This window comes from Euprymna scolopes, chromosome 31 (genome assembly GCF_053919585.1).
Source record: "Euprymna scolopes isolate OS-2025 chromosome 31, ASM5391958v1, whole genome shotgun sequence".
In the NCBI taxonomy this organism is placed as follows: domain Eukaryota; kingdom Metazoa; phylum Mollusca; class Cephalopoda; order Sepiida; family Sepiolidae; genus Euprymna; species Euprymna scolopes.
Window position 1 is genome coordinate 45,069,592 of NC_136512.1, and position 18,651 is coordinate 45,088,242.

An 18,651-nucleotide genomic window follows, 5' to 3' on the forward strand; every position below is an offset into this window, starting at 1 on the left:
TGAAAACCAACAAAAACAGTGCACAGTTTCCCAAGCATTTGGGGTGGGAAGGGGGGGGAAGAAGCCGAGCGCACAGTTTCGTGTGAGAGAGAGAGAACAATTCTCAACCTATATACTCAACAAATTTTTTATCTACAGATTTGAAAGTTTGTATATAGGGTATTCAGACATATGGAAATATATCTAGCATAATCTATCTATTATATCTATAAAAGTGAAAATGTGTGTGTGTGTGAGGTAGCCAGAGAGAGAGAGAGAGAGAGAGAGAGAGAGAGAGAGAGACAACAATTCTCAACCTATATATTCAATACATTTTTTATCTACAGATTTGAAAATTTGTATATAGGGTATTCAGACATATGGAAATATATCTAGCATAATCTATCTATTATATCTATAAAAGTGAAAATGTGTGTGTGTGTGTGTGTGTGTGTGTGTGCGTAAGAGAGAGAGAGAACAATTCTCAACCTATATACTCAACGTATTTTTATCTACGGATTTTAAACTTTGTATATAGGGTATTCAGACATATAGAAATATATCTAGCATAATCTATACATTATATCTATAAAAGTGAGAATGTGAGTGTGTGAGAGAGAGAGAACAATTCTCAACCTATATATTCAACAAATTTTTTACCTACAGATTTGAAAATTTGTATATTGGGTATTCAGACATATGGAAATATATCTAGCATAATCGATCTATTATATCTATAAAAGTCAGAATGTTTGCGTGTGGTTGTGTGTGTAAGGTTGCGAGAGAGAGAGAGAGAACAATTCTCAACCTATCTATTAAATAAATTTGTTATCTACAGATTTGACCATTTGTATATAGGGTATTCAGACATATGGAAATATATCCAGCATAATCTATCTATTATATCCATAAAAGTGAGAATGTGTGCGTGAGAGAGAGAGAGAGAGAGAGAGTAAGTACAATTCTCACCCTATATATTCAACAAATTTTTTATCTACCGATTAGAAAATTTGTATATAGGGTATTCAGACATATGGAAATATATCTAGCATAATCTATCTATTATATCTAGAAAAGTGAGAATGTGTGTGAAAGAGAGAGAGAGAAGAGAGAGAGAGAGAACAATTCTCAACCTATATATTCAACTAATTTTTATGTACAGATCTGAAAATTTGTATACAGGGTATTCAGACATATGGAAATATATCTAGCATAATCTATTATATCTATAAAAGGTAGAATGTGTGTGTGTGTGTGTGAGTGAGTGAGTGAGTGAGTGAGTGAGTGAGAGAGAGAGAGAGAGAGAACAATTCTCAACCTATATACTCAACAAATTTTGTATCTACAGATTTGATAATTTGTATATAGGGTATTCAGACATAAGGAAATATATCTAGCATAATCTATCTATTATATCTATAAAAGTGAGAATGTGTGTGAAAGAGAGAGAGAGAGAACAATTCTCAACCTATATATTCAACAAATTCTATCTTTACAGATTTGAAAATTTGTATATAGGGTATTCAGACATTTGGAAATATATCTAGCATAATCTATTATATCTATAAAAGTGAGAATGTGTGTGTGAGAGAGAGAGAAAGAACAATTCTCAACCTATATACTCAACAAATTTTTTATCTACAGATTTAAAAATTTGTATATAGGGTATTCAGACATATAGAAATATATCTAGCATAACCTATCTATTATATCTATAAAATGACCATGTGTGTGTGTGTGAGAGAGAGAGAGAGTCAGAGAGAGAGAGAGAACAATTTTCAGCTTGTGTGTGTGTGAGAAAGAGAGAGAGAGAGAAAGAGAGGAAGGAAAATTCTCACCCTATATATTCAACAAATTTTTTATCTACATATTAGAAAATTTGGATATAGGGTATTCAGACGTATGGAAATATATCTAGCATAATCTATCTATTATATCTATAAAAGTGAGAATGTGTGTGTGAGAGAGAGAGAAAGAGAGAGAGAGAGAACAATTCTCAACCTATATATTCAACTAATTTTTTATCTACAGATTTGAAAATGTGTATATTGGGTATTCAGACATATGTAAATATATCTGGCATAATCTATGTATTATATCTATAAAAGTGTGAATGTGAGTGATGGAAAGAGCAAAAAATTCTCAACCTATATAACCTATAAAAGTGAGAATATGTGTGAGAGAGAGAGAGAGAGAGAGAGAACAATTCTCAACCTATATATTCCACACATTTTTGGGCATAGATTTGGAAATTTGTATATAGGGTGGGCAGACATATAGAAATATATCTAGCATAATCTATCTATTATATCTATAAAAGTGAGAACTTGTGTGTGTGTGTGTGAGAGAGAGAGAGAACAATTCTTAACCTACATACTCAACAAATTTTTTACCTACAGTTTAGAAAATTTGTATATAGGGTATTCAGACATATGGAAATATATCTAGCATAATCTATCTATTATAACTACAAAAGTTAGAATGTGTGTGTGAGAGAGAGAGAGAACAATTCTAAACCTATATATTCAACAAATTTTTTATCTACAGATTTGAAACTTTGTATATAGGCTATTCAGACATATGGAAATATATCTAGCATAATTTATCTATTTTATCTATAAAAGTGAGAATGCGTGTGTGTGAGATAGCGAGAGAGAGAGAGAGAAAAAGAGAGAGATAAAAATTCTCAACCTATACATTCAACAAATTTTTTATCCACAGATTTGAACATTTGTATATAGGGTGTTCAGACATATAGAAATATATCTAGCATAATCTATCTATTATATGTATAAAAGTGAGAATGTGTGTGTGTGTGAGAGAGAGGACAATTGTCAACCTATGTATACAACAAATTTTTTATCTACAGATTTCAAAATTTGTATATTGGGCATTCAGACATATTTTAATATATCTGGCATAATCTGTCTATTATATCTATAAAAGTGAGAATGTGTGTGATAGAGAGAGAGAGAACAATTCTCAACCTATATACTCAACAAATTTTTTATCTACAGATTTGAAAATTTGTATATAGGGTATTCAGACATATGGAAATATATCTAGCATAATCTATTATATCTATAAAAGTGAGAATGTGTGTGTGTGTGTGAGAGAGAGAGAGAGAGAGAGAGAGAACAATTCTCAACCCATATACTCAACAAATTCTTTATCTACAGATTTTAAAATTTGTATATAGAGTATTCATACAAATAGAAATATATCTAGGATAATCTTTCTATTATATCTATAAAAGTGAGAATGTGTGTGTGTGTGAGCGAGAGAGAGAGAGAGAGAGAGAACAGTTCTCAACCTATACATTCAACAAATTTTTATATATAGGGTATTCAGAAATATCGAAATATATCTAGCATAATCTATTATATCTTTAAAAGTTAGAATGTGTGTGTGTGAGAGATAGAGAGAACAATTCTCAACCTATGCACTCTACAAATTTTTTATCTACAAATTAGAAAATTTGTATATAGGGTATTCACACATATGGAAATATATCTAGCATAATCTATCTATTATATCTATAAAAGTTAGAATGTGTGTGTGAGGTAGCCAGAGAGAGAGAGAGAGAGAGTAAGAACAATTTTCAACCTATATATTCAACAAATATTTGATCTACAGATTAGAAAATTTGTATATAGGGTATTCAGACATATGGAAATATATCTAGCATAATCTATGATTACATTGAGAATGTGTGTGTGAGAGAGAGAGAACAATTTTCAACCTATATACTCAACAAATTTTTTTATCTACAGATTTGAAAATTTGTATATAGGGTATTCAGACATATGGAAATATATCTAGAGTAATCTATCTATTATATCTATAAAAGTGAGAATGCGTGTGTGTGTGAGAGAGAGCGACACAGAACAATTCTCAACCTATATATTCAACAAATTTTTTATGTACAGATCTGAAATATCACATTTGTATAGAAGTAGAAATCTTGATACCTACTCTGATACCTAATAAAAGAAAGGACACTCTTTAGGGCGGATTTTGATTATAACAAGTCACTAATTAGAAATTATAATAAACATTCTAATAATTTAAGAATTTTACCAAAATAAAATTGCATGGTAATCACCCAATTTCTGCCACAAAATTTTGATTGGCAGAACTCATAAACATAAAATATATATTTTCTAATTTCATCTTTTTTTTTTCTTTTTACATAATCTGGTTTGATGTTTTCCCAAATATTCAAATCACTATATTTTGCTGCTTAATATCAAATACAGCAACTGAGTTATTTTTATGCATCAAACAATTACATTTTCTCATTCATCCAAACTAATCACTGAACATCAATTTCATATTTTCTTCACTAAAATATTACTGTGCTTGATGTCATCAAGTGGAGCGGATCATTTTTTTTTCATTTGTTCACACATTTTTCCAATTTATATATATTTTAAAGATTCTTAGCCTATGTCATTGCATACCAATCTGTTTATTAAAAGTTAAGGTTCACTGTAAACACATATGTTACACCAAAATAAAAACGCTTCAGATAATGTCTTGATATTCAATTCAGTTTCTCACATGACATCTTATGAAGTTAGTAGAAATGTTACAGACTTTTGAATCTCAAACACTTTCAATACTGTGCACTGATATTTTCTTTTTTGCAATATAAGCACATTCATGATTTTTTTTACAAACGTTAAAAACTTTCACATTGTGTAGCAATATACTGAAACAATTATAAAAATATTTGTTTTTATTTTGAATGATGCAGGGCATCTGAAGAGAGATTTTTCTAACAAAATGAAAGTATAATTTTTAGCAATAGGTATCTAGGAAAAGGCCACTACATATGTTATAAGTTCCAAATTTCCACAACCTGGCAAATACTGGTACATGCTAGCAAATTTAGATTTGCAATTACAAAATATGATTCTAATTTTTTCCTTTGCTCTTTATTCTAACACTACACTAAGTTTACTGTGTTATTTCGCTACAGTTGATATTGTGTAGAACAATAAGAAAATCATAGTGAACAATGCATTCAACAAAATTTCACACACATTTCTAGATACCTATATCTAATAAGTTCAAAAGAAAGGACACACTTAGGGAGGTATTTTGGTGGTCAAGTCACTAAAAAGAGATTAGCTGGTTTCCCGGCATAGCCCAGGATATAATAAAGATTGACTGAAATACATGTTCTAGCTGGTTTCTAGGCGTTGCCAGGGATGTAATATAGACACATTATGTTGTATATTACCTGTTCTCTTCTCCCTAAGGTAAAACAATTTCATATACATGCTGTAAATTACCTATGCTAGGGATAAAACATGAACAATATCAGTCCTAGGGTAGATAAAACAAATAATACATAGAGATGAAAGATTCCTCTCCCCTAAGAATCAAACATATGTTCAATATCTGCTTTTGTTTTTTCATTGTTTATACGGTCCCGAGCAACGCCGGGTAGCCCTGCTAGTATATATATAAAAGCCAAACGTCTGTGTGTATGTATGTATGTTTGTTTGTAACGCTAAAACTTTTGAAAGACGGAACCAAACTTGACAAATTTGGTATCATATCGAAGCCCCATCACCCGGATGACAAATATCGAAATTTCACGTCAAACGGACCACTAGAAGTTGGTCAACTGATCAGTTATCTTCGAGGGGGGGCCCCCAAAAAACCTGTCATTATCTATATATATAAAAGACAAATGTTTGTTTGTAACGCTAAAACTTGAGATGAAAGATTCCTCTCCCCTAAGAATAAAACATATGTTCAATATCTGCTTTTGTTTTTTCATTGTTTATACGGTCCTGAGCAACGCCGGGTAGCCCTGCTAGTATATATATAAAAGTGAAAATGTATGTATGTATGTGTGTGTGTTTGTATGTCTTCTAAAAACTTTCAACAGATGCAACAAAAATTCACAAATTTGGTCTCATATGAAAGCCCCATCCTTCGCTCAACAAACATTGAAAAACTGGCCAAAAATGTTAATTTTTTCACCCTGGGGTAAGCAAAAAACCGTCCTCTCATGATGATGTCGCTTCTACTCATGCGTCATATGACGTCGTAACCTGATTTACTTTAAATATTTGAAAAAGCAACAGAGTTTCGGCGACGTCCTCTTAGCTCCGTTGGTTAGAGCGCATGGTCATTATCTAAAGGTTTTGGGTTCGAATCGTGGTGTGAGATGTCTTTTTTTTTTTTTTGATTTTTTAAATGTTAATATTGAAGCAGGGTTATTTAAGCCATTTTTCACGTAACGTTCGTTTTCTGTTTTTTTTTTTTTTTACTTAGCTTATTCTTAGGTTATCATTAACACCCCCCCACCCCCAACCGACCACACACGCCCAAAAATACCCGGGCAACGCCAGGTACCGACTGATTTAAATTTTAATATTGAAACAGGTTTATTTAAGCCATTTTTCACATGTTTTTTTTTTTTTTGGTTTTTATTTTTCAGATTTTTTAAAGCAGTTTTAACGTTCGTTTTTTTGTTTTCTTTTTTGTTTTTGTTTTTCTGATTTTTACATTTAACATCATTCGTTTGCCTTACGTTAGTTTTTTTTTTAATCTTTCTTTCGATTTTTTGAAGTTTTTACTTTTTTTTATAGAATATTTAATTTTTATTTAATATTTAAAAAATATTTACTTCGCTTATTCTTATGTTTTGATTATCCTCCCCCCCCCGCCCGAGTACCCCCGCTTTATTTTTCAGATTTTTTAAAGAAGTTTTAACGTTTGTTTTTCTGTTTCCTTTTTTGTTTTTTTAGTTTAGTTTTTTATATTTCGCTTATTGTTATGTTTTGATTAACACAAACCCACCCCGCCCGAGCACACACACACCTCCAAACACTCGGGCAACGCCAGGTACCCCCCCCCACTAGTCTATATATATATAAAGGCAAAATGTGTGTGAGTGTGTGTGTGTTTGTATGTCCGCTAAAAACTTTCGACAGACAGAACAAAAATTAACAAACTTGGTATCAGACTGAAGCTCGACCCTCCGGACGACAAATATCGAAATTTTGGCCCAAAAGGACCACTAGAAGTGGGTCAGCTGACCGTTTTTCTTCAGGGAGGGGGCCAAAAAGTGACATTTTCACGTTAAATACTACGTAATATTAAATCGATTCTAAAAAGTACCAAAAAAAAAAAAAAAAACGGGCCCCAACTCTCCCACATAAAGTGTACACAGGGCCTGTTTTTTTTTTTTGCGTCACCCTGTATTTAAAAATCGCCGAGTCATGTCACGTGATCTCGACGTCAGCAAGCTGTAATGGCGACGTTTGTATTAAGAGACTGCTAGTATCGCACAAATAAAAAGATTAACTGCCACTATCGTACAAATTATTATATTATCTTACATGTTATGAAAATGTTTCTAATGTGATTAGCGGGTTAGAAATAGTAAATATATGAAAGTATAACGAAAAATGTCAAGAAAAAATGATAAGGGGAAAAAAATTAAGCTTAAAAATATTCACCGATTACAAGACCGATCGTTAACTTTATGCTAAAAAATAAACAGCCATTTTCTTCTTTTTATTGACCTACCTCTGTTAAACTGGCCGCTTGAATTAGCTTGTATAATCAGTGTTACATTTCTTTTGCTAAACATTTCATAAGCAAAAATGATAAGTAAATAAAAAAATTACGACCCATGCCTGTTTGCACAACAAAACAAAAAAAAAAAAAAAAACGGCCATTTTCTTTTTTTATTAGTAACACTATAAACTAATTCTATTTAGAGGGAGGAAGGTGGGAGGAATAATATGAGTTAATCAGCGTTTGTTTCACTACACCCTATAATACTTACATATTTTAATATAATACAAAATGAGAGTTAATGGATTTGGTGACATCCCAGGCATAAATCCTCCTTATTTTCGAGTAACGTTTGTTTCTCTACAGCTTGAGATCCCAGTTATAACCTCCCCTTTATTTTCTTAGTGGGAGGGAGGGTGCGAAAGATGAAACCACTTTAATTCTAAGAACAGATACTAAACTTTGATCTTAGCCAAAAGACCAAGTAACAGTTTAATTTTCTACTAACCATTATCTTCTATTATAAAAAGATGCATAATTTATATTTATCGAATATTAAATTGAGACAAGATGTCATATTCCAAAAATCACATCTGAACTAAAAACATTATTATTTAAAAGGCCATTCTTATTTTCGAGTGACGTTTGTTTCTCTAAAGCTTGACATGCAAAGCATGACCTCCTCATTATTTTCTTAGGGGGAGAGGGGCGATAGATGAGACTGCAAGAATTCTACGAGCAGATACTACACTTTGATCTTAGCTAAAAGGCCAAGAAAAAGATGCCAAATATATATTTATCATATACTGCATGGAGACACGATGTCATATTCCAAACATCACACAATATAATATGTAATGACCTCCCTTGGATGTAGCTTCATTGTCGAATACCATTAGATTAATATACAATCAATGTTATGCAAGTGATCTCCCTTGGATGTAGTTTCATTGTCGAATACCATTGAAATAATATACAATCATTGTTACATTATGCAAGTGACCTCCCTTGGATGTAGCTTCATTGTTGAATACCATTAGATTAATATACAATCATCATTATAATATGCAATTAGATTAATATACAATCATTGTTATTATGTGCAAGTGACCTCCTTTGGGTGTAGCTTCATCGTCGGATACTGTTAGATTGATATACAATCGTTGTTATAATATGCAAATGACCTCCTTTGGATGTAACTTTATTGTTGAATTCCATCAGATTAATATAAAATAATTGGTGTAATATGCAAGTGACCTCCCTTGGGTGTAGCTTCATTGTCGAATACCTTTAATATAATATACAATCATTGTTATAATATGCAAGTGACCTCCCTTGGATGTAGCTTCATTTTTGAGATTCCAGTAGAATAATATACAAGAGACCTGCCTTGTATGTAGCTTCGTTGTCGGCTACCATTAGAATAATGTACAATCATTGTTATAATATGCAAGTGACCTCCCTTGGATTTAGCTTCATTGTCGAATACCTTTAAAATAATATAAAATCATTGTTTTAATATGCAAGTGACCGCCTTTGAATGTAGCTTTGTTGTCAAATACCATTAGAATAATATACAATCATTGTTATAATATGCAAGTGACCTCCCTTGGATGTAGCTTCATTGTCAAATTTCATTAGATTAATATACAATCATTGTTATAATATACAAGTGACCTCCCTTGGACGTAGCTTCATTGTTGAATACCAGTAGATTAATATGCAATCATTGTAATATTATGCCAGTGAACGCTCTTGGATATGGCTTCCTAGCTGGATATTTGTACTAGCATAATACCCAGCGTTGCTGGGATTGTATAAGAAAGGTGGATATATGTACTAGCAAAATATCCGACATTGCCTGAGATTGGATGAAATAGGTGGCATGTTTCCAAGGAGAATACCTGGGATCGGATCAGATAGGTGGATATTTGTGCTAACAGAATACCCCATGTAGGAAGATGGGGCGATTATGTCGTAAAATCATGAAAAATTATTGTCCAAATTAGTAACAAATCCAAGAATTATGAAAAATGATGAAATGTGAGTTATTTGTTGGTGTGTTCGTAATGAAATAACATGCCAGACAATGTCACAAAGTAATTATTTAAGCAAAAGGACAGGATATTATGTGGGTTACATTATAAAAATCGATTGTCGAAATTAGTGACATATCCAAGAATTATGAAAAGTGATTAAATGTAAGTTATTGGACTGGTGTGTTTATAATGAAATGAACAGGCCAGATATAGTTTTAAAGTTAATATTTTAGTAAGAGGGGATCGACTATGTGGGTTACATCATTACAAATGATTATCGAAATTAGTAAAATATTCAAGAAAAGTGAAAAAGGATGAAATGTGAGTTATGTGATTGGTGCGTTTGTAATGAAATTACCATCCCAGACAATATCTAAAATGTATTATTTTAGTAAGAGAGGGGCAATTATGTGTGTTAACTCATGGAAAATGATTGTCGAAATTAGTAACATATCCAAGAATTATGAAAAATGATAAAATGTGAGTTATTTGATTGGTGTGTTTATCATGAAATAACCAGAGACAATGTCTCAGTTATTATTTTAGCAAGAGAAGAGGGTATTATGATGGTTAAATCATTACAAACGATTGTCGAAATTAGTAATATATTCAAGAATTATGAACAGTTATTAAATGTAAGTTATTTGATTGGTGTGTTTATAATGAAATAAACAGACCAGATATTGTCTCAAAGTTAGTATTTTAGTAAGAGAGAGTCGATTATGTAACATATTCAAGAATTATGAGTTATTTGATTGGTGTGTTCGTAATGAAATAGACAGGCTAGAAGATGTATCAAAGTTGTTATTTTTGTAAGAGGAAGGGGATCGTGTCGGTTAAAGGGGGGGATTATTTGGGTTATTTCATTAAAAATAATTGTCGAAATTAGTAACCTATCCAAGAATTATGAAAAATGGTCAAATGTGAGTAACTTGATAGGTGTGTTTGTAATGAAAAAAAAACAGCCATACAATGCCTGAAAGTAATTATTTTAGTGATAGGAGGTGGCGATAATGTGGATTAACTAGAAAAATTATTGTCGAAATTAGTAACATATCCAAGAATTATGAAAAATGAAGTTTTAGTTATTTAATTGGTGTGTTTATAATGAAATAAACAGCCCAGTCAATGTAGTAAATTTATGATTTTAATAAGAATTGAGTGATTAGATGTGCGCACTCATTAAATTTGATTGTCGAAATTCATAACATATCCAAGAATGATAAAAAATGATGAAATGTGAGGTATTTTATTGATGTGTTTGTAATGAAATAAACAGCCCAGAAATGTCTCAAAAGGTATTATTTTAATAAGAGGAGAGGGATTATGTGATTGAACTCAGAAAAAAATGACGTTTGAAATTAGCAACATATCCAAAAATTATGAAAAATGATGAAATGCGAGTTATTTGATTGGTGTATTCGTAATGAAGTAGACAGACCAGACAATGTATGGAAGTTATTATTTCAAGTAAGAGGTTGCGATTATTTGGGTTACTTCATTAAAAATAATTGTTGAAATTAGTAACATATCAAAGAATTATGAAAAATGATATGTGACTTACTTATTTGGTGGGTTTGCAATGAAATAACCAGCCATACCATGTCTAAAAGCTATTATTTTGGTGATAGAAGGGGGCGATAATGTGGATTTACTCATGAAAAGGGATAGTAAAAATTAGTAACATACCATAGCCTATGTACCAAAGGTTTTATTTGAGTAAGAGTGGCGGCGATAATGTAAGTTAAATAAATCATGTGACATGGTTGTTGCAATTACTAACATATCCAAAAATTATAAAAAATAATGAAATGTGAGTTATTTGGATGATGCGTTTGTAATAAAAAACCAACCAAGACAATGTCTCAAAGTTATTATTTTAGACAGGTGAGCGATAATGTGGGTTAAATTGTCAAAATTTGTAACAATCCAAGAATTATGTGATTCAACGAGATACGCCCACATATATACTTACAGATTATCCGGAGTCACCCTGGATTCAATGAGATACATGCAAATGTATGCAAGCAGAATACACAGTCACCTGGGATGTAATGAGATAGATGCAAATATATACTAGCAGAATACCTGGCGTTGCCTGGGATTGAATTAGATTGATTGAAATATATACTAACAGAATACCTAGCATCGCTTGGGATTTGATGGGATAAATGTATTGTATATTACCCGTCCTTTCATATACATGCTATAAATGACCTACCCTAGGTAAGATACAATTATTTCATATGTGTAATACCCGTCTTATGTAGGTAAAATATTCTTTTGTTCAAAATAACAAATGATACATAAACATACAAAATTCCTCTCTCATAAGAATAACAAAAATATTACAAAACCAAATTCAATTTTCTCATTGTTTATACGGCCCCGAGCAACGCCGGGTAGCCCCGCTAGTCTATATATATATATATATAAAAGTGAAAATTTGTGTATGTATGTTTGTATGTATGTATGTATGTGTGTTTGTGTGTCCGCTAAAAACTTTCGACAGACAGAACAAAAATTCACAAACTTGGTATAATCTTGAAGCTCCATCCTTCGCCCGAAAAATATCGAAGAATTGGCCAAAAACGTTAATCTTTTCACCCCAAAATCGACAATTTTCTACGGGGAAGGGGGGGGGGCTCAACAAAAACCGTCCTCTCATGAGGTCATGATCTGATTTAGTTTAAATAGTTGAAGAACTGACTAAATTTCATGTACATCGTGTTAGCTCAGTTGGTTAGAGCGTTGGTTCATTATCTAAACGTTTTGGGTTCGAATCGTGGTGTAAGATGTCTTTCTTTTTTTTTCTTCGATTTTTTAAATTTAAATATTGAAGCAGTGCTATTTAAGCCATTTTTCACGTAACGTTCATTTTTCTGTTTTTTTTTTTTTTTTTTTTACTTCGCTTATTCTTAGGTTTTCATTAACACCCCCGACTGACCACACATACCCAAAAACACCCAGGTACTCACTGATTATTTAAATTTTAATATTGAAACAGGCTTATTTAAGCCATTTTTCACATGTTTTTTTTTTAACGTTCGTTTTTCTGTTTTCTTTTTTGTTTTTTCGATTTTTACATTTAACATCGTTCATTTGCCTTACGTTAGGTTTTTTTTTTCAATGTTTTGATTAACCCCCCACCCGGGTACCCCCACTTCGTTTTTATGTTTTCTTTTTTTATTTCGCGTATTCTTACGTTTTCATTAACAACCACACACACCTACAAAAACTCGGGCAACGCCGGGTACCCCCCTCCCCCACTAGTATATATATAAAAGGCAAAACGGGCGTGCGAGTTTTTGTATGCCGAACAAAGGCTTTTTTTTGCCGGGTTTCTTGGGGGTTTACTATGTCTTAGAACTGTTTATATACTCGCTAGATAATAATATCTAGGATTTGCGAACGCACGTCGCGTCTAGATTTATTTACTTCAACTTTTACACAATTCTTGCTATTTCGGCCCCTAATGTTGATTCGGCTTTTTCGTATAAAACCAAAACTGATGTGAAACTAAAGTGCATTTCTCAGCTATGGGCCGGGAGCGTCCAGAAAGCAATGTATGTTTGGTCAATGTCGGTGAAAACCGTCATATCAGACAATTGCTTTCATTTGGACACACTAATAAAAGTGGAGCTGGTTTTCCCCAACACATTGGGGAAACAAAAACAAACGAACTTGGGTAAAAAAACAAACCCAAAGAACTATCCCGCAGTTTAAATTAAGTGCAGAATTTACTTTCCTTTAACCTGATTAATTTTGCCTCGCACCTGCCATTTATAAACGTTAAATTGCTTTCAGTTATTTTCCTTAAGTGGGCGAGCGGGTAACTTATCAAGGTTTTTGCCTCAACGTTCTGGGTTCAAACCTCACTACCTACCAAATTTTTTTTTTTTTAGTAACGATTTTTTAAACAAGTTTTTGTTTATTTTATTTTACTTTTTCTTCTTTTTACCTCCTGTTCGTTGTTGTTTTTTTGTTTTAACATAGAGTTTGGATCTAACCCCCCCCCCAACACACACACATACAAAAAAAACTTTTCACTGTTTTTTTGTTGCGTATTTGTTTGTTTTTTTAATATTTTTTTTGAGCCTACCTTCCTACCAAAACTTTTTTTTCCTTTTTTGATCAAACACCCGGGCAACACTGGGTACCCCCGCTAGTCTATAATATAAATCTCACCTGTCTGCTTAAATGTATGTATGTATGCCTGCCTAAAACTTTCAACAGAGGCGACGGATTTTCATGAGATCGGTATTGTTATGAAACTCGACCCTTCAGATGACAACTATCAAAAAATTGGCTAAAGGCATTAATTCCTTCACCCTCAACTGGGCCCTTTTCTACAGGGAGGGGTCGTTTTTTTGCCGATATTTTCTAAAAGTCACTCCTGTTTTCAATTGACTAGCCTTAATTTAAACCTACGTCACTTCCGGTTTTTCAATGGGCGCAACAGCAAAGACGTCACATTTTTTTCACTTTCTTTTTTTCCTTTGCGGTACGAGTTCAAGCCTGCCTGCCTACTACCACTTTTTATTTTTGCTCAACACACACCTCCAAACACCCGAGCAATGCCAGCACCCAGGCTAGTTCCTTAATGAAACACAGGTCATCTAACTGCTCTATCTAATCATAAATTGTTTGACATTTTGGACTTAATTTTACATTTTAATATTTTCAGTTTTCAAAGTGGATAGGAAAAAAGAAAAAAGAGGAAAACTAATAAAATGTGAGAGATAAAAAAAAATAAATAAAATTCAGCTAAATAGCTACGCAAAAAATGAAGGCTCTTTTCTTTTTTTTTTTTTTTTACAGAATCAGCTTCATAAAAAAATAAAGCAGATTTCAACCAAACAGAAAACTTACATCCCTGATAAGGCTGCTAGCCAGATATAAATAAATAGTTGCTAATGACGAACTGAATAAAAATGTTTCTTATAAAAATCTAAATCATTTTTTTTTATTTTTTTGATGTGATTCTAAAGCCGCAGTCAAAAATCAAAATGAAATAATTGCAGAAAGATTTATGAAATAAAAAATGAGTGCATGTGTACCTTGTTTAAGGTGTGGTTCGGAAGACATGTAGCTCGATAATGTTTCAGCATAGTCATCCGAAAATAACCATGACGGGTTATTTGACACCAACATTTTAAACAGTAACCCTATTTTTCACATGATTTAATCTCTGAACTGTAACACCAGTGAAGATACTAAACAGGCAGGTCTTAATATGACAGATTTTGATATGATATTTCCAATTATATGCAATATGATTCTACTTTGTAATACCATTATCCAATGTTAGACTAACATTGCATATCATTATTGAGACTGCAGTGCGGTTTGACATAAATGATTTTACCAAAATACAATTTCACAATTCAAATATGTAAAGCAATGAAAAAGGAATTCTGGAAAAAATATTTTAAAACCAAGACTAGAATAATATATTTTATTAAATACAACCTCAGAATGGATTACAAATAAAAACGAGGTCAACCCTGAAAATCAGGTGCATCATACTGCCATAAAAACAATTCCACAACAATGAAAAGAATTTTGAAAATTCTAAATATTTTAAAATCAAGAATAGAGTGATATATTCTGTTTTTATCTGTTACAGATAACTGAGAAAAATGAGGATTAGTTAGTAAATCTTGATTCGCATGACCAGTATTTTTCCATCAGCAAGTAATATTTTATCAAAGCACAAAATTCCAATTTTTTCATAGTTTTAAAAATTTGCAATTGTAGCTTCACTTAAATAGCTGTAATTTGTAAACTAATAATTCAATTTGACTGAAATTTTAACATATGCCACTTAAAGGTTAGTAATTAATAAAAATCCATGTGATTTTTATTAGTGGCATTATTTATATGTAAGACTTAGACAATCAAATAGTTATTATTTTATAAGATTTCACTTCCAACCATGCCTCTGAAATCATAGATTTTTAAGATTTTGTTTTTATTATTATTATAGACTACATTAGAAATTCTATAAATTATAAAAAAGATTTTGACCATTTTTCCCCATACTTTCAATTTTATATTCGCCAGACAGTTTTTTTGATCAGAGAAAATGTTTTCACATTTGCAGAAGATATTTTCTTTTGTGATTGATTTTACCTCCTTCACATCACTCAGCTGCCACACACATTCGGTATTGAAAGTAGTGATGGTGAATTACTGTCGACCACATGAAAGGTCATTTTTTTTCCCTTTATGCTATTCATTTAACAGTGGGCTGTTAGTTATGGAGTTATCATACAACCACAACTTTGTGTAAAAAAGTTGTGTACAGGAATTAAACATACCAGTGGTACACGATATTTTGTTTGGGTTGAAAGTAGTTCAAAAGTCTTTCCCAAATTTTTTTGTGTCCATTCGTTTCTGTTCTCAAGTTTTCATATATTTGCAGAGATTCCTTGTCAATTACTGAAAGAAGAATTCGTACCTGTATTATTTGCTACTTTTTCCCTAAACAACTTCAATGACTTTCACCAAGTCAAAATTAAGAGAAAGATGCTAGTATGCCTTTTGTTGCTGCTCTTGTTTTTAAACTTATTTAGCACAAACTTGTAATGTTATGCATTAAACATAGATGAAAGTGAAAATTATGGCCCCATAATTTTCCCCACATTATCTTGAAAAGAGCCCAGTTCTCTTATAAATCAGTCAATTCCCATTTTTGCTGATGGTGGAATTGCGTATGCTATGTTTAATTGACTAAGAACATGTAAAAATGTTCAAGTTGCAAGTTTTGTTATGCATTATTTTTATTTTTTTAGAATCCTTTTAAATGAGGCTTCATAATTTGTGTATTCATTCTTTTGCCAACTGTTATCCTCATCTTTATTGTTGTTGTTTCACTATGTTTCAGCCAACTCATTCTTTTCAAGTGATTAACTATGACAGGAATGCTGAGTCTTGTAATTGTATCCCCAATAATTACTGCCTTTCATAGTTGTTGTTATCTCACCATGTTTTGATCAACTAATCCTCTGGCTTGCTTGGATAGTTTGTTTAAATCAACATGGTTTGATAAAATATTCCTTCTGTGAGAAGAGATGAGTGCATGTAGTAGTAAACACAAGAATCTAAAATGTAGAATTTGTAGAAGGAGTGAAAGCATTTACATAAAATGTAGACATTTTTGGGGAAAGAATCCCATTTCATTACAGCTGAATAAAGTTGATGATGTTTAAGCCTATCGGACTGCTTTGTGTTCTCTCTTGACATTTGCTCCATCACAACATCTTAGTCTTTATAAAGTTAAGTATGTTTGTTTATTTATATGCATAGGATTCACTCCTAAACTAATTAACTTTGAATGAATTTTGAAACACCTGCTAAGCATAAAGAGTCTAAATAGTTTAGTTCAATTTAGTTTTATGCAGAAGGAGGTAAAAGGAGAGGCCTTTGGTGACAATTCAGATATCTTCCATTTTTGTAAAATTTTAGCAATAACGTTAATCAGTAAATACTCACCAAATTTCAGTTTCTTTTGAGCATTTTAAAGAGTTTTTGAGGATGGCCACAACATCCAACTTAAAAATTTAAATATTTCAGATTTGCATTGTTATTAAACACTAATTAAACATGTGTCCCTGAATTTCAATTTCTTCTCAAGACCCCTTAAGCTTAAGTCTTAAATTTTAGACATTTTTTAGAATCAAAATCATGTAAAGGATTTTGATGAAAATTGGAAGGATTCTATTTAGCATCTTGAATTTAATCTTTCTAAGGAGACATAAAAATGGTGCAAAACTGTTAGTTTGTGGGGAGGGGGGTAATTTTACCCATTCTGGGATAGATATTCTAGTTTTTATATAGCAAGCGTCAAAAAAACATAGTATTAAAATTTTGCTTCTTTAGTTGACATTTTTGGAATAACACCTGGAAATCTAGTTTTTTTTCAAAGCTTTGAATCACTCCTTGGTATGATCAAATAAATATGGGTCAAATTATTTAAGGTGGATTCAGGAATGAGATGAAACCAACAACATCTTTTTAATCCTCTTAAATTGTATTGATTACCGTGAAAGAAACGTGCTAAACAGTTAACTTGCAATATATGAGGTCATAACAGGTTTAGGATCAAGTAAAGATTAGATACTCCATAGCAGACGACAAAAATAGGCCAACATTTCAAGTGGCACCGGTTGTTCGACCTTGACATTGCATTAGTTGTTTATAAACAAGTCAAATAGCAGACATATTCGAATGTTCGCAAGCAAGAGTTTTTAAAAACATATTTACAAAACTTTTAAAAATTTAAAAGAAAAAATATATATTTACAACACATTTTCTTTAATATTAAATACAAAAAACTTTTAAGGATTAAAATAAACAAAACTTTTTAATGTAAAAACTAACGTATTTAAACAAAACATTAAAATAAATGGGTGTCTTTCTGAGTGTGTTTTTTATATATTTACAGAACTTTTTAATAAAACTCTTAATAATAATAATAATAATAATAATAATAATAATATAAATAAATGGTAAATTTTTACGACATGCCCCAGCATATTATAAATACTCCAACCTCCCTATGTTAAGAACGGCTTTCAGAATAAACACCCCCAACCTCAAAAGCCGTTCTTAACACAGGGAGGTTGGGAGGTGTTTATTCCGAAAGCCGTTCTTAACATAGGGTGGTTGGGGGTGTTTATACTACTCTGGGGCAAGTGTAAAATAATATCAAATAAATAAACCGAGGTTATAACAGAATTTCGGATGATGTCAATTAAAAAATACATAATTTAAAAAAAAATTTAATAAAATTATTATAACCAAACTTTTTAATGGCAGAAACAAATATTAAATAACTGACTTGTTCGGATTTTTGCGACCAAGATTATTTTTTATGTACAGTGTGTGTGTGTGTGTGTGTGTGTGTGTGTGTGTGTGTTTATCTTTCTTTGTGCGTTTTTAATACAATTCAATATTTATTTAAAGTGCGATGTATGCAAGCGGTCAGTGAAGGAGAAATCCTTCTATACCGAGGCAATTTTTATGCATAATAAAATCACAAGTATAAACAATTGAGATTTTCAAAAATATATTTTATTCACAT

The 18,651-nt window shown here is 31.7% G+C and overlaps 1 protein-coding gene across 2 annotated transcripts in view; it reads right to left on the reverse strand.

Moving 5' to 3' along the window:
* LOC145255728 (thyrotroph embryonic factor-like) overlaps positions 1-18,651 on the reverse strand; it is a 185,790-nt gene that overhangs the window by 119,058 nt on the left and 48,081 nt on the right. The window lies entirely within an intron of this gene.